The sequence below is a fragment of the Helianthus annuus genome, chromosome 7 (assembly GCF_002127325.2).
Source record: "Helianthus annuus cultivar XRQ/B chromosome 7, HanXRQr2.0-SUNRISE, whole genome shotgun sequence".
NCBI classification, from domain to species: domain Eukaryota; kingdom Viridiplantae; phylum Streptophyta; class Magnoliopsida; order Asterales; family Asteraceae; genus Helianthus; species Helianthus annuus.
Genome location: NC_035439.2, coordinates 47,258,721 through 47,272,901, shown reverse-complemented (window position 1 = coordinate 47,272,901; position 14,181 = coordinate 47,258,721).

The window sequence follows — 14,181 nt, the reverse complement described above, 5'->3', positions numbered from 1 at the left end:
ACCTCAAGTTTCCGCCTACCCATTCACATGATCTAAAAGGTAACCCTCCTTACGCAAACCATACCATGTATAAAGTAATCATAGACATTGTAACATGTATTTCACCCCCGCAGTTTAGAAAACGGAAAACAGTTAAGAGAAAAGGGGGACATGAACTCACAGTCAGTGCGTCTCTACCAAGTACTCCGAATGTCAGCTGTGCGACGACCTACATGTACTAATTCTATTAGACGGATGGTCGTGCCTTAGCTTTATAGTTTGGGTTTTTGGGAAATAGTTAGACAACTATTTCGTGTTTATATTTTGCATGTACTTGGTAGTTAATCTCCTTCCCAAGGATGGGGGATTTAATACATGTGCGTTCAATTTATAATATTAAGTCTCACTTAATATATTTTCATTCCAAATATAAGTATTTTTCTCAAAAATATTATATTTCCATTTCACATAATTTTTCCCCAAAAATAATACGTTGATAAAATATACGTTCATAATCATTTCCGTAATGCGTAAGTTACGTTTTAGTAATCGTGTGGTAATAATAATTACCGTTGTAACTTATATGTTTATCGTGAAAGCATTTGTATTATTTTGGATTCGTCAACGTTTGTAAATATTATTTTTACTCTAAAAATAATATTTGTGTATTTTCACAAAATAATCATAAACAGTGTTGTGAAAAATTATATTTACCAAATATGTATTTATCAAGTTTAATTTTGTGAAAATCCCACCTCCGAATATTTGTAAATAAAGTCGTGGCGAAATATATTTTGAAAACATATCAAAAATAATTCTAACACTTGTAAATAATTCTAAGTATTATATTTTTAGAAAAATTTCGCCAGAGTTTCCCCTGTAACTGGAGGTGGCCACGCTTTCAAGCGTATCATTTTCTTTTACAAAATCATTTCAACAACTTCTTGATTCAATCAAACAATTTCTGACACATCAAACTAGTCGACAAGTATGTAAATCGCATAATCACATGAACTTGTAGTTTTTCCGAAAACTATAGTGTAGATCCCGTTATAGTTTGTGGATCTATTTGTAAAATAACTTATTATCGTAAAAACCTCGTTTTTAGAATAAATCTATCTTTACATCTTCTTGTCAACTTTTACAAAGATCGTTATTTTGTCGAAACTTTTCATTTCACAAGTGTTTATACACTTGTGGTTTGTAAAAATCATGCTTGTTAGTGTGTTATCCGACTTTTAGAAAACATGATTTTCTCGACACTTGGTCCTTTGAAAATACCACTTGCAGATACGTAGATCCGCTAGTTTTAAACACTATTTTACAAGTAAAAATACTTTTACACAAGTTCATGTTTCTCGCGTGGTAGAGTTTCACCTTTTAACCCTTGTACCGTCCGAAACAAGCTTATGTCAAGATCCATGATCATAACCAAACCGGGTTAAATGGTGATCCGAGCTACCACATTATAGATCGGGCCTCAATATTCACAACTTTCAAATACTACAACTTTTACACAAGTATTAAGTTTTTATCCAACAATGTTCATGTTTTAGTAGACTTTAAAGATTCAAAATGCAAGTTTCCGAGTTTTAACCGTTACAAATCTTATTAACCACCTTAGATTAGTTCGAGTATGAGTTTTAAGTGTTATACCTCTAGCTCGGGGCTAGGGAAGAATCTATGCGAAAATGTGGTGGATAAAAGCAAGATAACGAGGTCCTTCGCCTTCCGTTTGCTCCAAGACTCCTTATGCGTGACCCGAAAGACTTGTGTAACCTTGGAATGTATGGATCAAAAACCGAAAATGGATGGGTGCCAAGGGGGGTGTTCGGCCGTGAGTAGGGAGGGCAAGAGAGGAGAGAGTTGGTTGTGATGAATGTGTGTTATGATCTTGTGTGCAAGTGTTGAGTTTTATAGACAAAATCAAGATCATCGTCCATTGGATTTAATGTTGTCTAGATATTAGACAACCATAATATTTTAATCAAAAGAAATCAACTCTTGTGCCCTCTAGTTGGCCGATTTCAATGGGGGGGGGGGGTAAGCTAGTTCAAATCCAATCAAATGGTTAGAGCTTAGTTAAGTTAAACCAAGTTAGATTTAGGGTTAACTCGGTTAGTTGTATGTAGTGTTTTAAAGCGAGTGTTAGGGTGTTCAGGGACCCTAACTGGCTCAGAAAAAGACCAATAATATCATTGTCAATATTTTCATGTTCCGGGTATAGTCCGGTTGTTCGGTTGGATAGTAATCCGTTAAAGTGCTTAAGTAAGCTTTTAAGTGTCGTAAATAATATTTTTAGTGACACAACTCATTCTGCAAAGTGTCAGGAATATTTTCCTCATGTTTTGGCACTTTATTAGTTAGCTAAAAGCTGAATCTTTGGTTAAAGTGCTGTGTTTTGTGCGCAGAATACGTTTTAGGCACATCCAGTCATTATATCTTATTCCTAGAGACGCAGTTCTATAACCCTTGTATCCCTACACTCACTATGGGTGTAGTAAAATATTTCTGGCTCATACAGGCCTTAGAGGCAGTGTCTGCCTGATGCTGGCTTTATCAGCATGTTCAATAGGTTATCCGTTCTAATGCTACTGTGCTTTAGTGCATCATGTTTGTCACTAAGGTTCAACTTGTAAATAATGTAGTGACGGAAATCAAAGTATGATGCAGGAATATACAAGTACTAGAAATCAAGTAGCAGTTCGTCAGCAATTTCAGTTAAGCACAGTAATTAAGCAGCAATTAATTATTAATTAAATCGTACGGATACCTGGTTTAGTGAGGGTTATCACATTCTCCCCCCGTTAAAGAAATTTCGTCCCGAAATTTTAAGTTCTGCTTGTAGAAGCAGGGTTCTTAGGAAATAGATGGGGGTATTTATCTTTCATTCGGTCCTCACGCTCCCAGGTGAATTCAGGACCATGTCTAGCATTCCAACGAACTTTGACGAGCTCGACACTGCTCCGGCGGGTCTTGTTTACTTTCCAATCCGTGACCTCAACAGGTTCTTCAACGAAATGGAGCGTGTCGTCAACATGAATTTCGTCGGTGGGAATGGCAACGGTAACTTGAGTTGGACTCTTCTTCAGATTGGATACATGGAATGTATCATGAACACCATTCAGTTCAGCAGGTAAAACCAACTTGTAAGCTACTAACCCGATTCTCTCCAAGATCTTGAATGGTCCAATATACCTCGGGTTCAACTTTCCACGTTTCCCAAAGCGTGCCACACCCTTCCAGGGTGATACCTTCAACAAAACCATATCACCAACCTCAAACTCTAGAGGTTTCCTGCTTCGATCTGCGTAGGCTTTCTGCCGGTCACGAGCCGCACTGATGCGATCTCGGATTTGTGCGATCTTGTCGGTGGTTTCCTGGACTACTTCAGGACCAACCAATTGTCTATCACCTGCGTCAGCCTAACAAAGCGGTGATCTGCACTTGCGCCCATATAAAGCTTCGAATGGCGCGGCACCAATACTGGTGTGGTAGCTGTTGTTGTATGAAAACTCAACCAGAGGCAAATGCTTATCCCAGCTACCGCCCAAATCCATCACACATGCTCTCAGCATATCTTCTAGTGTCTGTATCGTCCGCTCGCTTTGGCCGTCGGTCTGCGGGTGAAAAGCAGTGCTCAGATTCAACTTTGAGCCAAAAGCTTCCTGGAAGGATTGCCATATCCTCGATACAAAACTTCCGTCTCTATCAGAGATAATCGAGAGAGGTACTCCATGGCGTGTAACAATCTCTCTCATGTAAATTTCGGCCAGTTTGCTTGTATTATCCTTTTCTCGGATAGGTAGGAAGTGTGCTGACTTCGTTAAGCGGTCCACTATTACCCAAATAGTGTCATGGCCTCTTGGCGTTCTTGGCAACTTCGTAATAAAATCCATAGAGATTTGTTCCCATTTCCACTTGGGAATCTCTGGTTGCTGCAGAAGTCCCGAAGGCTTCTGGTATTCCGCCTTAACCTTGGCGCAAGTTAAACATTTGCTCACATAAACAACCACATCTCCTTTCATCCTAGGCCACCAATAATAATCTTTAAGATCCTGGTACATCTTATCCGCTCCAGGATGGATAGAGTACCGCGACTTGTGAGCTTCATCGAAAATAACCTTCCTTAAACCACCAAACAGAGGAACCCAAATCCTTTTCTCAAAACACAACGTTCCTTCCCTGTTTGGTACCAATATCTTCTCCATCCCACGGAGATACTCTTCTTCAAGGTTTCTTTCTTTAAGAGCTTCCTTCTGCGCGGCACGAATGCGCAGAGGAAAGTCGGTTCGAATAACCATCTCCAAAGCCCTAACCCTTATGGGCTTGATTCTCTCTTTTCGACTTAGGGCATCGGCGACCACATTCGCCTTCCCTGGATGATACTTAATCTCGCAGTCGTAGTCATTCAACAGTTCTACCCATCGTCTTTGCCTCATGTTCAACTCCTTCTGGTTGAATATATGTTGGAGGCTCTTGTGATCTGTGAAGATTGTGCGCTTCGTACCATAAAGGTAGTGTCTCCAGATCTTTAAAGCAAAAACTACTGCACCTAGCTCCAAATCGTGTGTGGTATAGTTCTTTTCAAGTACCTTCAGTTGGCGTGACGCGTAGGCAATAACCTTTTGGCATTGCATCAACACACAACCCAATCCTTGACGCGATGCGTCGCAGTATACCACAAAATCATCTGTACCCTCTGGTAGGGCTAAGATTGGCGCGTTGCAAAGCTTATCTTTCAATACCCAAAACGCTTCTTCCTGTTTGATTCCCCAATCAAACTTCTTGTCTTTCTGCGTGAGGAGCGTCAATGGTTGAGCGATCTTCGAAAAGTTCTCGATGAACCTCCGGTAATAGCCAGCCAAACCCAAGAATTGCCGAATCTCGGTTGGCGTCTTTGGTGTTTCCCAATCCTTGATCGCCTCGATCTTGGTGGGATCCACATGGATTCCATCTCCATTCACCACGTGCCCAGGGAATTGCACTTCTCTTAGCCAAAACTCGCACTTAGAGAATTTGGCGTATAGTTGTTCCTTCTTTAGTAGCTCCAGAATGGCTCTTAAATGCTGCTCGTGCTCAGCCTTCGTCTTTGAATAAATCAAAATATCATCGATGAACACAATCACGAACTTATCCAAGTACGGCTTACAAACTCGATTCATCAAATCCATGAACACTGCAGGAGCGTTTGTCAACCCAAACGGCATAACGAGAAACTCGTAGTGTCCATATCGAGTTCTGAAGGCTGTCTTTGGGATACTCTCCTCCTGTATCCGTAGCTGATGGTATCCAGATCGAAGATCGATCTTTGAATAAAAGCTTGAACCTTGTAGTTGGTCAAACAGATCATCGATTCTTGGCAGGGGATACCTATTCTTGATCGTCAGCTTGTTCAACTCTCTGTAGTCAATACACATACGGAAACTATCGTCCTTCTTCTTGACAAACAAAACTGGAGCTCCCCAAGGCGAGAAGCTCGGTCGGATAAATCCCTTGTCTAACAACTCTTGAAGTTGCGTCGACAGTTCTTGCATCTCAGACGGAGCAAGTCTGTAGGGTGCCTTAGCCACAGGCGCGGCGCCTGGAACTAAGTCAATGCGAAACTCCACTTGCCTTTGTGGCGGCAAGCCAGGAAAATCTTCTGGGAAGACTTCTGGGTACTCCCTCACGACAGGGATGTCTTCGATCTTTGGCTCAGCAGCCTTCTTATCTACAATGTGTGCCAGAAAGGCAGCACATCCTTTCTGTAAACATTTTCTTGCCTTCAGGCAGCTAATAATCCTCAACGGCGTCTCACGCTTCTCTCCGTGAACAACAATGGTCTCACCATCATCGGTCGGGATACGAACGACCTTCTCAAGACAAACTATCTCGGCCTTGTTACTCGATAACCAATCCATCCCTACTACCACGTCGAAGCTTCCCAACTGGACTGGTAGTAGATCTAGAGCGAACTCGCGCTCTCCCAACTCGATTACGCAACCTCGAATCATCTCATTAGCTTCTACTAACTTCCCATTCGCCAATTCAATCGAGTATGGAATATCTAACTTACTAGCGGCTATACCAAGCATATTCTTAAATTCTAACGACACGAAGCTATAATCGGCGCCAGTATCAAATAAAACGGATGCATAGCGTTGGTTTACAGGGAACGTACCAGTGACAACATTGGGATCCTGGCGCGCTTCCCTTGCTTCTATGTTGAAAACCCTTCCACGGGCTTGGTTCAATTCCGGGCAATTCCTCTTGTAATGCCCAATATCACCGCAGTTGAAATATCCGGGCCTCTGCCCGTTCCCACCATTGTTTCCCGCTTGGTTGTTTCTCTGATTACGATTCATGGCGCCCGCTTGGTTTGCGTTGTTGACCCGATTCCCATCACCTCCATTATCTCCTTGTGGGCGATTTCCATTTCCGCCCCGGTTGGTGTTTCTGTTTCCAAATCCTCTCTGGCCTCCCTGGCCAGCAGTGGCCCAACAAGACTCCTTCAGGTGGCCCGTCTTTCCACATGCTTCACAAACCTTCAACCCACAACGGCCAGAATGATGGCGCTGGCAGTTATTACACTTGGGCTGGGCGCCCATGTATCCCTTTCCTTTCTTCCTACTACCAGCTGTATCTTGTGCTGGCATACTCGATTCCCCTTTCTTAACCACCACCCCGGTGCCCTGCTTGAAGTTTGAAAACTTCCTCTTGTTTCCTCCAGATGACTCCACATGAGTCTCCTTCTTCTTAGGCTCCACTTCGTCAAACTTGTTCAAACGAATTGCCTCCTCGGTGAGAGCCACGCTCAAATCAATGGCTTCAGTGATAGTCGCAGGTTTGGAGGAGGTCACCATGCTTATGATTTGAGGAGCTAATCCCCAAATGAAGCGTTCGATTCTTTTGAACTCAGGAGTGACCATGTAGGGTACCACATGCGACAAGTCGTGGAACCTCTGAACATACTCTGCTATCTTTGGGCCTTCCATTTTCAGATGCCAGAACTCGGTCTCCAATCTCTGGATTTCGGCGCGAGAACAGTACTTTTTGCGCATGAGTTCCTTCAGTTCGGTCCAGGTTAGCGCGTAAGCAGCAGCTTCGCCAAGTGTCTGCACTTGCAAGTTCCACCAGGATAGGGCTCCATCCAAAAATAGCCCAGAGATGTAAGTGACTTGCTGATCCAATGCGCATTTGCTCATGCGAAGAACAGATTCGGTTTTCTCAGCCCAGCGGACAAAGGCGACAGCACCTCCTGTGCCATCAAAGTTTACGGGCTTGCAGTCTAAGAACTGCTTGTAGGTGCACCCATGAGGTGGATTGTTATTGTTGCCGGTGTTGCCAGAGTTGCTTCCACTCATTCCTCCTTGAGAGGCAGCATATTGTGCGATAGCAGCAGCGATGACTTACTGTAGTTCGGCCTGAGTGGTAGGCATTTGCTGTTGTTGACGTCTTGGCGGCATCTTCTAAAGATGCGTTTACGTCGGTCAGGCCATAGTAAAGCGTACGTATATAGTAATAGTAATAGCACATAACATCTCATGTTATCAGTACTTCACAAATACTAATCACACAACATCCCATGTCACAAATATTATACACACCACATCCCATGTCATAAAAATATACACACAACATCCCATGTCATAATAATGTAAATAAGCAATCAAGTGAATCAAATATGATGAGAATACTGCGATTGCCATATATATCGAGACCACAACATAAGTGTATCAGTACATCACTGTGTCATACAATCATCAATCAACTAGGGGCTACATCACCCCTGTCCAAAAGCTATATCAAATCAGTGTCAAATACATCAAATACATCAAGTATGTGTCAAAAGTCAGTATCATCATGTAGTCTCCAAAATGCTATGCAACCAAAAGCAATCGCGGTCCTCTCACCAACGTCTATACAAGCAGTACTGATGAGCTCTATACAGATGGCGGTGGAGGAGGGGGAAAGTAAGTGTAAAGCAAGCGACGTAACTGGAGCCAGTCCTCCTCCATAGCTCGCTGAGTACGGATAACAGAAGCAACCTGCTGCTCTAGTGTAAAGAGACGAGCAGCATAATCTGGGGGTAATGATCGACATGGCTGAAGAGGAGAGTGTATCTGACCATGGCATGAACATGGTGGCAGCTGAGCTCTCTCAAGCTCCTGGAGACGCTGCGTGTGTGACTCGTGCTGATGAACGAAGGACATCAAAACGTCCTCTATGGTGTGTCCCACATGAAATGGATGGTAAGGATCAGTAGGTGGCATGACTGGTGGTGTCGACCAAAGCAAAGGCTCACTGGTGGGGTCAAACGGTGCCACATGAATCGGTGTAATAGAGGATGGAACTGATGACATCTGGGGCATGAAGGGGATAGACATCGGTACGTGCCCAAAAGGATGGGCTGAAGAGCCCTCTCCAGGCCTCGCTGGAGGTACAAACTGAGGAACCTGAAAAGTGAAATCAACAGGTCGTGTAACAGGGATCTGAGGGGGCAAAGGTGGAACATCCTCATCGGCAGGTATCCAACCGTGCTGTGCATGCTCATCCGGTGGATCCATGTGGTCTGCAAACAGTGCGTGCTCAGGCTCAAGTGGAACGGGATCAAATGGGGGAGCAACAACAGGGTGAACAGGTGCAATGTGCTCAACAGGATGGTCAACAGGTATATCAACAACAGGTAGGGGAACAACAGGGTCAGCAACAACGACATGGTCGCCCTCCAAATGATCATCAACGGGCGGGTCAGCTATAATAGGCTCAACAGGGATGCCAGCATGTACTGGGTTATGCTCAAGCATAGGGTCTAGAGCGGCTGCCTGCTCAGGAGCCAAGGCAGGCTCATGGTTATCAAAAGCCATCTCGAAATCAAACTCGGGATCAATAGGATCAACTGGATCAGTGGGATCCTCCATGGGCTGGTCCATCGGGATAAACTCAATATCATGATCCGGGTCGAATCCCGGAGGAAAGATGGGATCAGAATCCTCTATGTCGTCATGCTCAAATGCAAAGCTCGGAATAGGTGCAGCAGAGGATGCCTGGTCAGGATCCGAATCGTGTGCAAAGTGCTGTGCGCTCACCTCGTGAGATGGTGCGGATGCCACAGACTCAAAGGAGTCTGGGACCGGTGAATGTGCGGGTGAGTCCTCAGCAGGGGCATCAGCGATCATCAGAAGATCGCCAGCAGGAAGTAGGGCTGCGTCCGGGATCTCATCCTCGATAGGCTCATCCTAAAACAGATCGATATCGCCGTCAGCCTCGGCGTCAAGAAGTAAGTCATATGCTGGATAAACGGCTAAAGGTATAGGAGCCGGAATCACTACTAGAGGTAGGGACTCAGCAGGAGGGCCATCCGCAGGCTCATCAGCACCCTCGGGTAGTGCGAAGGGCTGGAAATCGTCGTCGTCCGTGCTGGTGGAATCAGATGTATGCACCTCATGCTCCGAAGATGGGAGGTCATCAGATACGATAGGCCTGGGTCCGGTGGTGTCCGAGTCACCAGTACCGGCTGAGTCCATGAGTCTGTAACATAGACACAAGTATGCACAAATAATCAGTCATACAATCAAATAATCACATAAGTCACCAAGTAAGATATCACATAATTCTCCTAGTCCCACTAGCCTCCCAGCCTCCCAGACTGCTCTTTCTAGTCCCACTAGCCAATTCTTCCAGCCTCCCAGACTAACTCCCTAGTCCCACTAGCCAATTCTCCCAGCCTCCCAAACTGACTCCCTAGTCCAACTAGCCAATTCTCCCAGCCTCCCAGACTGACTCCCTAGTCCCACTAGACAACTACCTCGATCCATTGGATCGAGCCTCGGCCTCCCAGACCGAGCCTCAGCCTCCCAGACTGAGCCTAAAAATAATAAATAAAATGCGCTCAACATTTGTTTATAAAAAGGTTTTGGATCTGGACTTAAGTGGTATGCAGTAAAAATGTTTTCGTGAGAGCCCTAGTGATCATAGTCTAGACTCGAGAAGGAATCCTAGTTCGCTATGATCCGGGCTCTGATACCAAGCTGTCACACCCTGGCTTTGCGGAAGCGTGGTTAGTTTGGTGTGACTTCTTAATACCATAGCTTAATCATAACAAAGCTATATGAATTTAAAAATATGCAAGAATCATCCATTAAGTTTTAAATCCAAATACAGTACCATTGTTTTAACGGGAAACACGCCCTAACAACCATATCCTTGTTCAACAAACATTACAACTTAAACATAACATAAACACAGTTTAAGGACTGTGACTTGTCCAGGAAAGAGTCACATTCCCTAAACCCCGGATGATCTTGGGAACTAGTGCAGCGGGAAAACGTGCCATACCGTGCCAGATCTTTTAATTCCCTGAAATACATGTAAGTTGAAAAATCAACAATAATGTTGAGCGAGTTCATGTGTAAGTGAGTAAATAAACCTTTGTATTTATCAAAAATCCTGGTATGTAGCAAATAAGGAAAAAGAGATCACCAATGGTTTGCAAGGCCATTGATATGTGTTAAATGCAAGTAGGAAGGCTCAAACCTAGCAGATTTATGCATCGGGTACAAAGTCATCCCAAGGTCCGTTATGCTGGGCCTGGGACTGGGCTCGCTACACCCAAATAGATCTATCGCTCCTGCCCCTCGGTCCTACCCTGAGGATTAATGACCTCAAGTTTCCGCCTACCCATTCACATGATCTAAAAAGTAACCCTCCTTACGCTAACCATACCATGTATAAAGTAATCATAAACATTGTAACATGTATTTCACCCCCGCAGTTTAGAAAACTGAAAACAGTTAAGAGAAAAGGGGGACATGAACTCACAGTCAGTGCGTCTCTACCAAGTACTCCGAATGTCAGCTGTGCGACGACCTACATGTACTAATTCTATTAGACGGATGGCCGTGCCTTAGCTTTATAGTTTGGGTTTTTGGGAAATAGTTAGACAACTATTTTGTGTTTATATTTTGCATGTACTTGGTAGTTAATCTCCTTCCCAAGGATGAGGGATTTAATACATGTGCGTTCAATTTATAATATTAAGTCTCACTTAATATATTTTCATTCCAAATATAAATATTTTTCTCAAAAATATTACATTTCCATTTCACATAATTTTCCCCAAAAATAATACGTTGATAAAATATACGTTCATAATCATTTCCGTAATGCGTAAGTTACGTTTTAGTAATCGTGTGGTAATAATAATTACCGTTGTAACTTATATGTTTATCGTGATAGCGTTTGTATTATTTTGGATTCGTCAACGTTTGTAAATATTATTTTTACTCTAAAAATAATATTTGTGTATTTTCACAAAATAATCATAAACAGTGTTGTGAAAAATTATATTTACCAAATATATATTTATCACGTTTAATTTTGTGAAAATCTCACCTCCGAATATTTGTAAATAAAGTCGTGGCGAAATATATTTTGAAAACATATCAAAAATAATTCTAACACTTGTAAATAATTCTAAGTGTTATATTTTTAGAAAAATTTCGCCAGAGTTTCCCCTGTAACTGGAGGTGGCCACGCTTTCAAGCGTATCATTTTCTTTTACAAAATCATTTCAACAACTTCTTGATTCAATCAAACAATTTCCGACACATCAAACTAGTCGACAAGTATGTAAATCGCATAATCACATGAACTTGTAGTTTTTCCGAAAACTATAGTGTAGATCCCGTTATAGTTTGTGGATCTATGTGTAAAATAACTTATTATCGTAAAAACCTCGTTTTTAGAATAAATCTATCTTTACATCTTCTTGTCAACTTTTACAAAGATCGTTATTTTGTCGAAACTTTTCATTTCACAAGTGTTTATACACTTGTGGTTTGTAAAAATCATGCTTGTTAGTGTGTTATCTGACTTTTAGAAAACATGATTTTCTCGACACTTGGTCCTTTGAAAATACCACTTGCAGATACGTAGATCCGCTAGTTTTAAACACTATTTTACAAGTAAAAATACTTTTACACAAGTTCATGTTTCTCGCGTGGTAGAGTTTCACCTTTTAACCCTTGTACCGTCCGAAACAAGCTTATGTCAAGATCCATGATCTTAACCAAACCGGGTTAAATGGTGATCCGAGCTACCACATTATAGATCGGGCCTCAATATTCAAAACTTTCAAATACTACAACTTTTACACAAGTATTAAGTTTTTATCCAACAATGTTCATGTTTTAGTAGACTTTAAAGATTCAAAATGCAAGTTTCCGAGTTTTAACCGTTACAAATCTTATTAACCACCTTAGATTAGTTCGAGTATGAGTTTTAAGTGTTATACCTCTAGCTCGGGGCTAGGGAAGAATCTATGCGAAAATGTGGTGGATAAAAGCAAGATAACGAGGTCCTTCGCCTTCCGTTTGCTCCAAGACTCCTTATGCGTGACCCGAAAGACTTGTGTAACCTTGGAATGTATGGATCAAAAGCCGAAAATGGATGGGTGCCAAGGGGGGTGTTCGGCCGTGAGTAGGGAGGGCAAGAGAGGAGAGAGTTGGTTGTGATGAATGTGTGTTATGATCTTGTGTGCAAGTGTTGAGTTTTATAGACAAAATCAAGATCATCGTCCATTGGATTTAATGTTGTCTAGATATTAGACAACCATAATATTTTAATCAAAAGAAATCAACTCTTGTCCCCTCTAGTTGGCCGATTTCAATGGGGGGGGGGGTAAGCTAGTTCAAATCCAATCAAATGGTTAGAGCTTAGTTAAGTTAAACCAAGTTAGATTTAGGGTTAACTCGGTTAGTTGTATGTTGTGTTTTAAAGCGAGTGTTAGGGTGTTCAGGGACCCTAAATGGCTCAGAAAAAGACCAATAATATCATTGTCAATATTCTCATGTTCCGGGTATAGTCCGGTTGTTCGGTTGGATAGTAATCCGTTAAAGTGCTTAAGTAAGCTTTTAAGTGTCGTAAATAATATTTTTAGTGACACAACTCATTCTGCAAAGTGTCAGGAATATTTTCCTCATGTTTTGGCCCTTTATTAGTTAGCTAAAAGCTGAATCTTTGGTTAAAGTGCTGTGTTTTGTGCTCAGAATACGTTTTAGGCACATCCAGTCATTATATCTTATTCCTAGAGACGCAGTTCTATAACCCTTGTATCCCTACACTCACTATGGGTGTAGTAAAATATTTCTGGCTCATACAGGCCTTAGAGGCAGTGTCTGCCTGATGCTGGCTTTATCAGCATGTTCAATAGGTTATCCGTTCTAATGCTACTGTGCTTTAGTGCATCATGTTTGTCACTAAGGTTCAACTTGTAAATAATGTAGTGACGGAAATCAAAGTATGATGCAGGAATATACAAGTACTAGAAATCAAGTAGCAGTTCATCAGCAATTTCAGTTAAGCACAGTAATTAAGCAGCAATTAATTATTAATTAAATCGTACGGATACCTGGTTTAGTGAGGGTTGTCACAATTGTGAACTAGTCTGATCAATTGTCAAGCCAATTAAAGCTGGGTAAGTATCATACCAAGCTTGGGGCCATTTCCATTGACCATTTCCATCTAACAAATCCACCACTGAAGATTGAAGATTAAAGCCTGCGTTTGCAATGTGTCTCGGAATAATAAAGGCCCTGAGGGGGCTCAAGTGACACCAGTTGTCGCTCCAAGCATTCGTTTGCACTCCACTCCGAATGACCTTCCAAAAGAACGGCCGAACAATATTGCGAATCGATAAAAGCTTCCTCCACCCCCAACTCATGCTACCCCCTACATTGGACATCCCAAAAATTCTGATTCTTCAGTTTGTGAGCATAAATCCATTGCACCCATAGGGATTTTCTTCTAACAAGGATATTCCAGATGTGATTAGTGACAAGTGCTCTATTCACTTCCCCAATTCGCCAAATTCCTAAGCCACCCTCCATCTTAGGAAGACAAATATCATTCCAAGCCACTTTAGCTTTTATTTTGCCAGCACTGCCCGCATTCCAAAGGAATCGTCGTATCCGTTTCTCCAGCTCATTGATAACCCGAACCGGTATAACGAAAACCGAGGCCCAGTATATATGCATTGATGAGAGGACTGAATTGATTAGCTGCAATCTACCCACAAAAGATAATGTTTTTGTCATCCAGTTATTAACTTTCTTATCCATTCGGTCCACTAAAAGCTTGCAATCCCCAGCACTTAACTTTGACGAGATTAACGGGACTCCTAAGTATCGAACAGGCAAGTAACCTTCCTGAAACGGCATA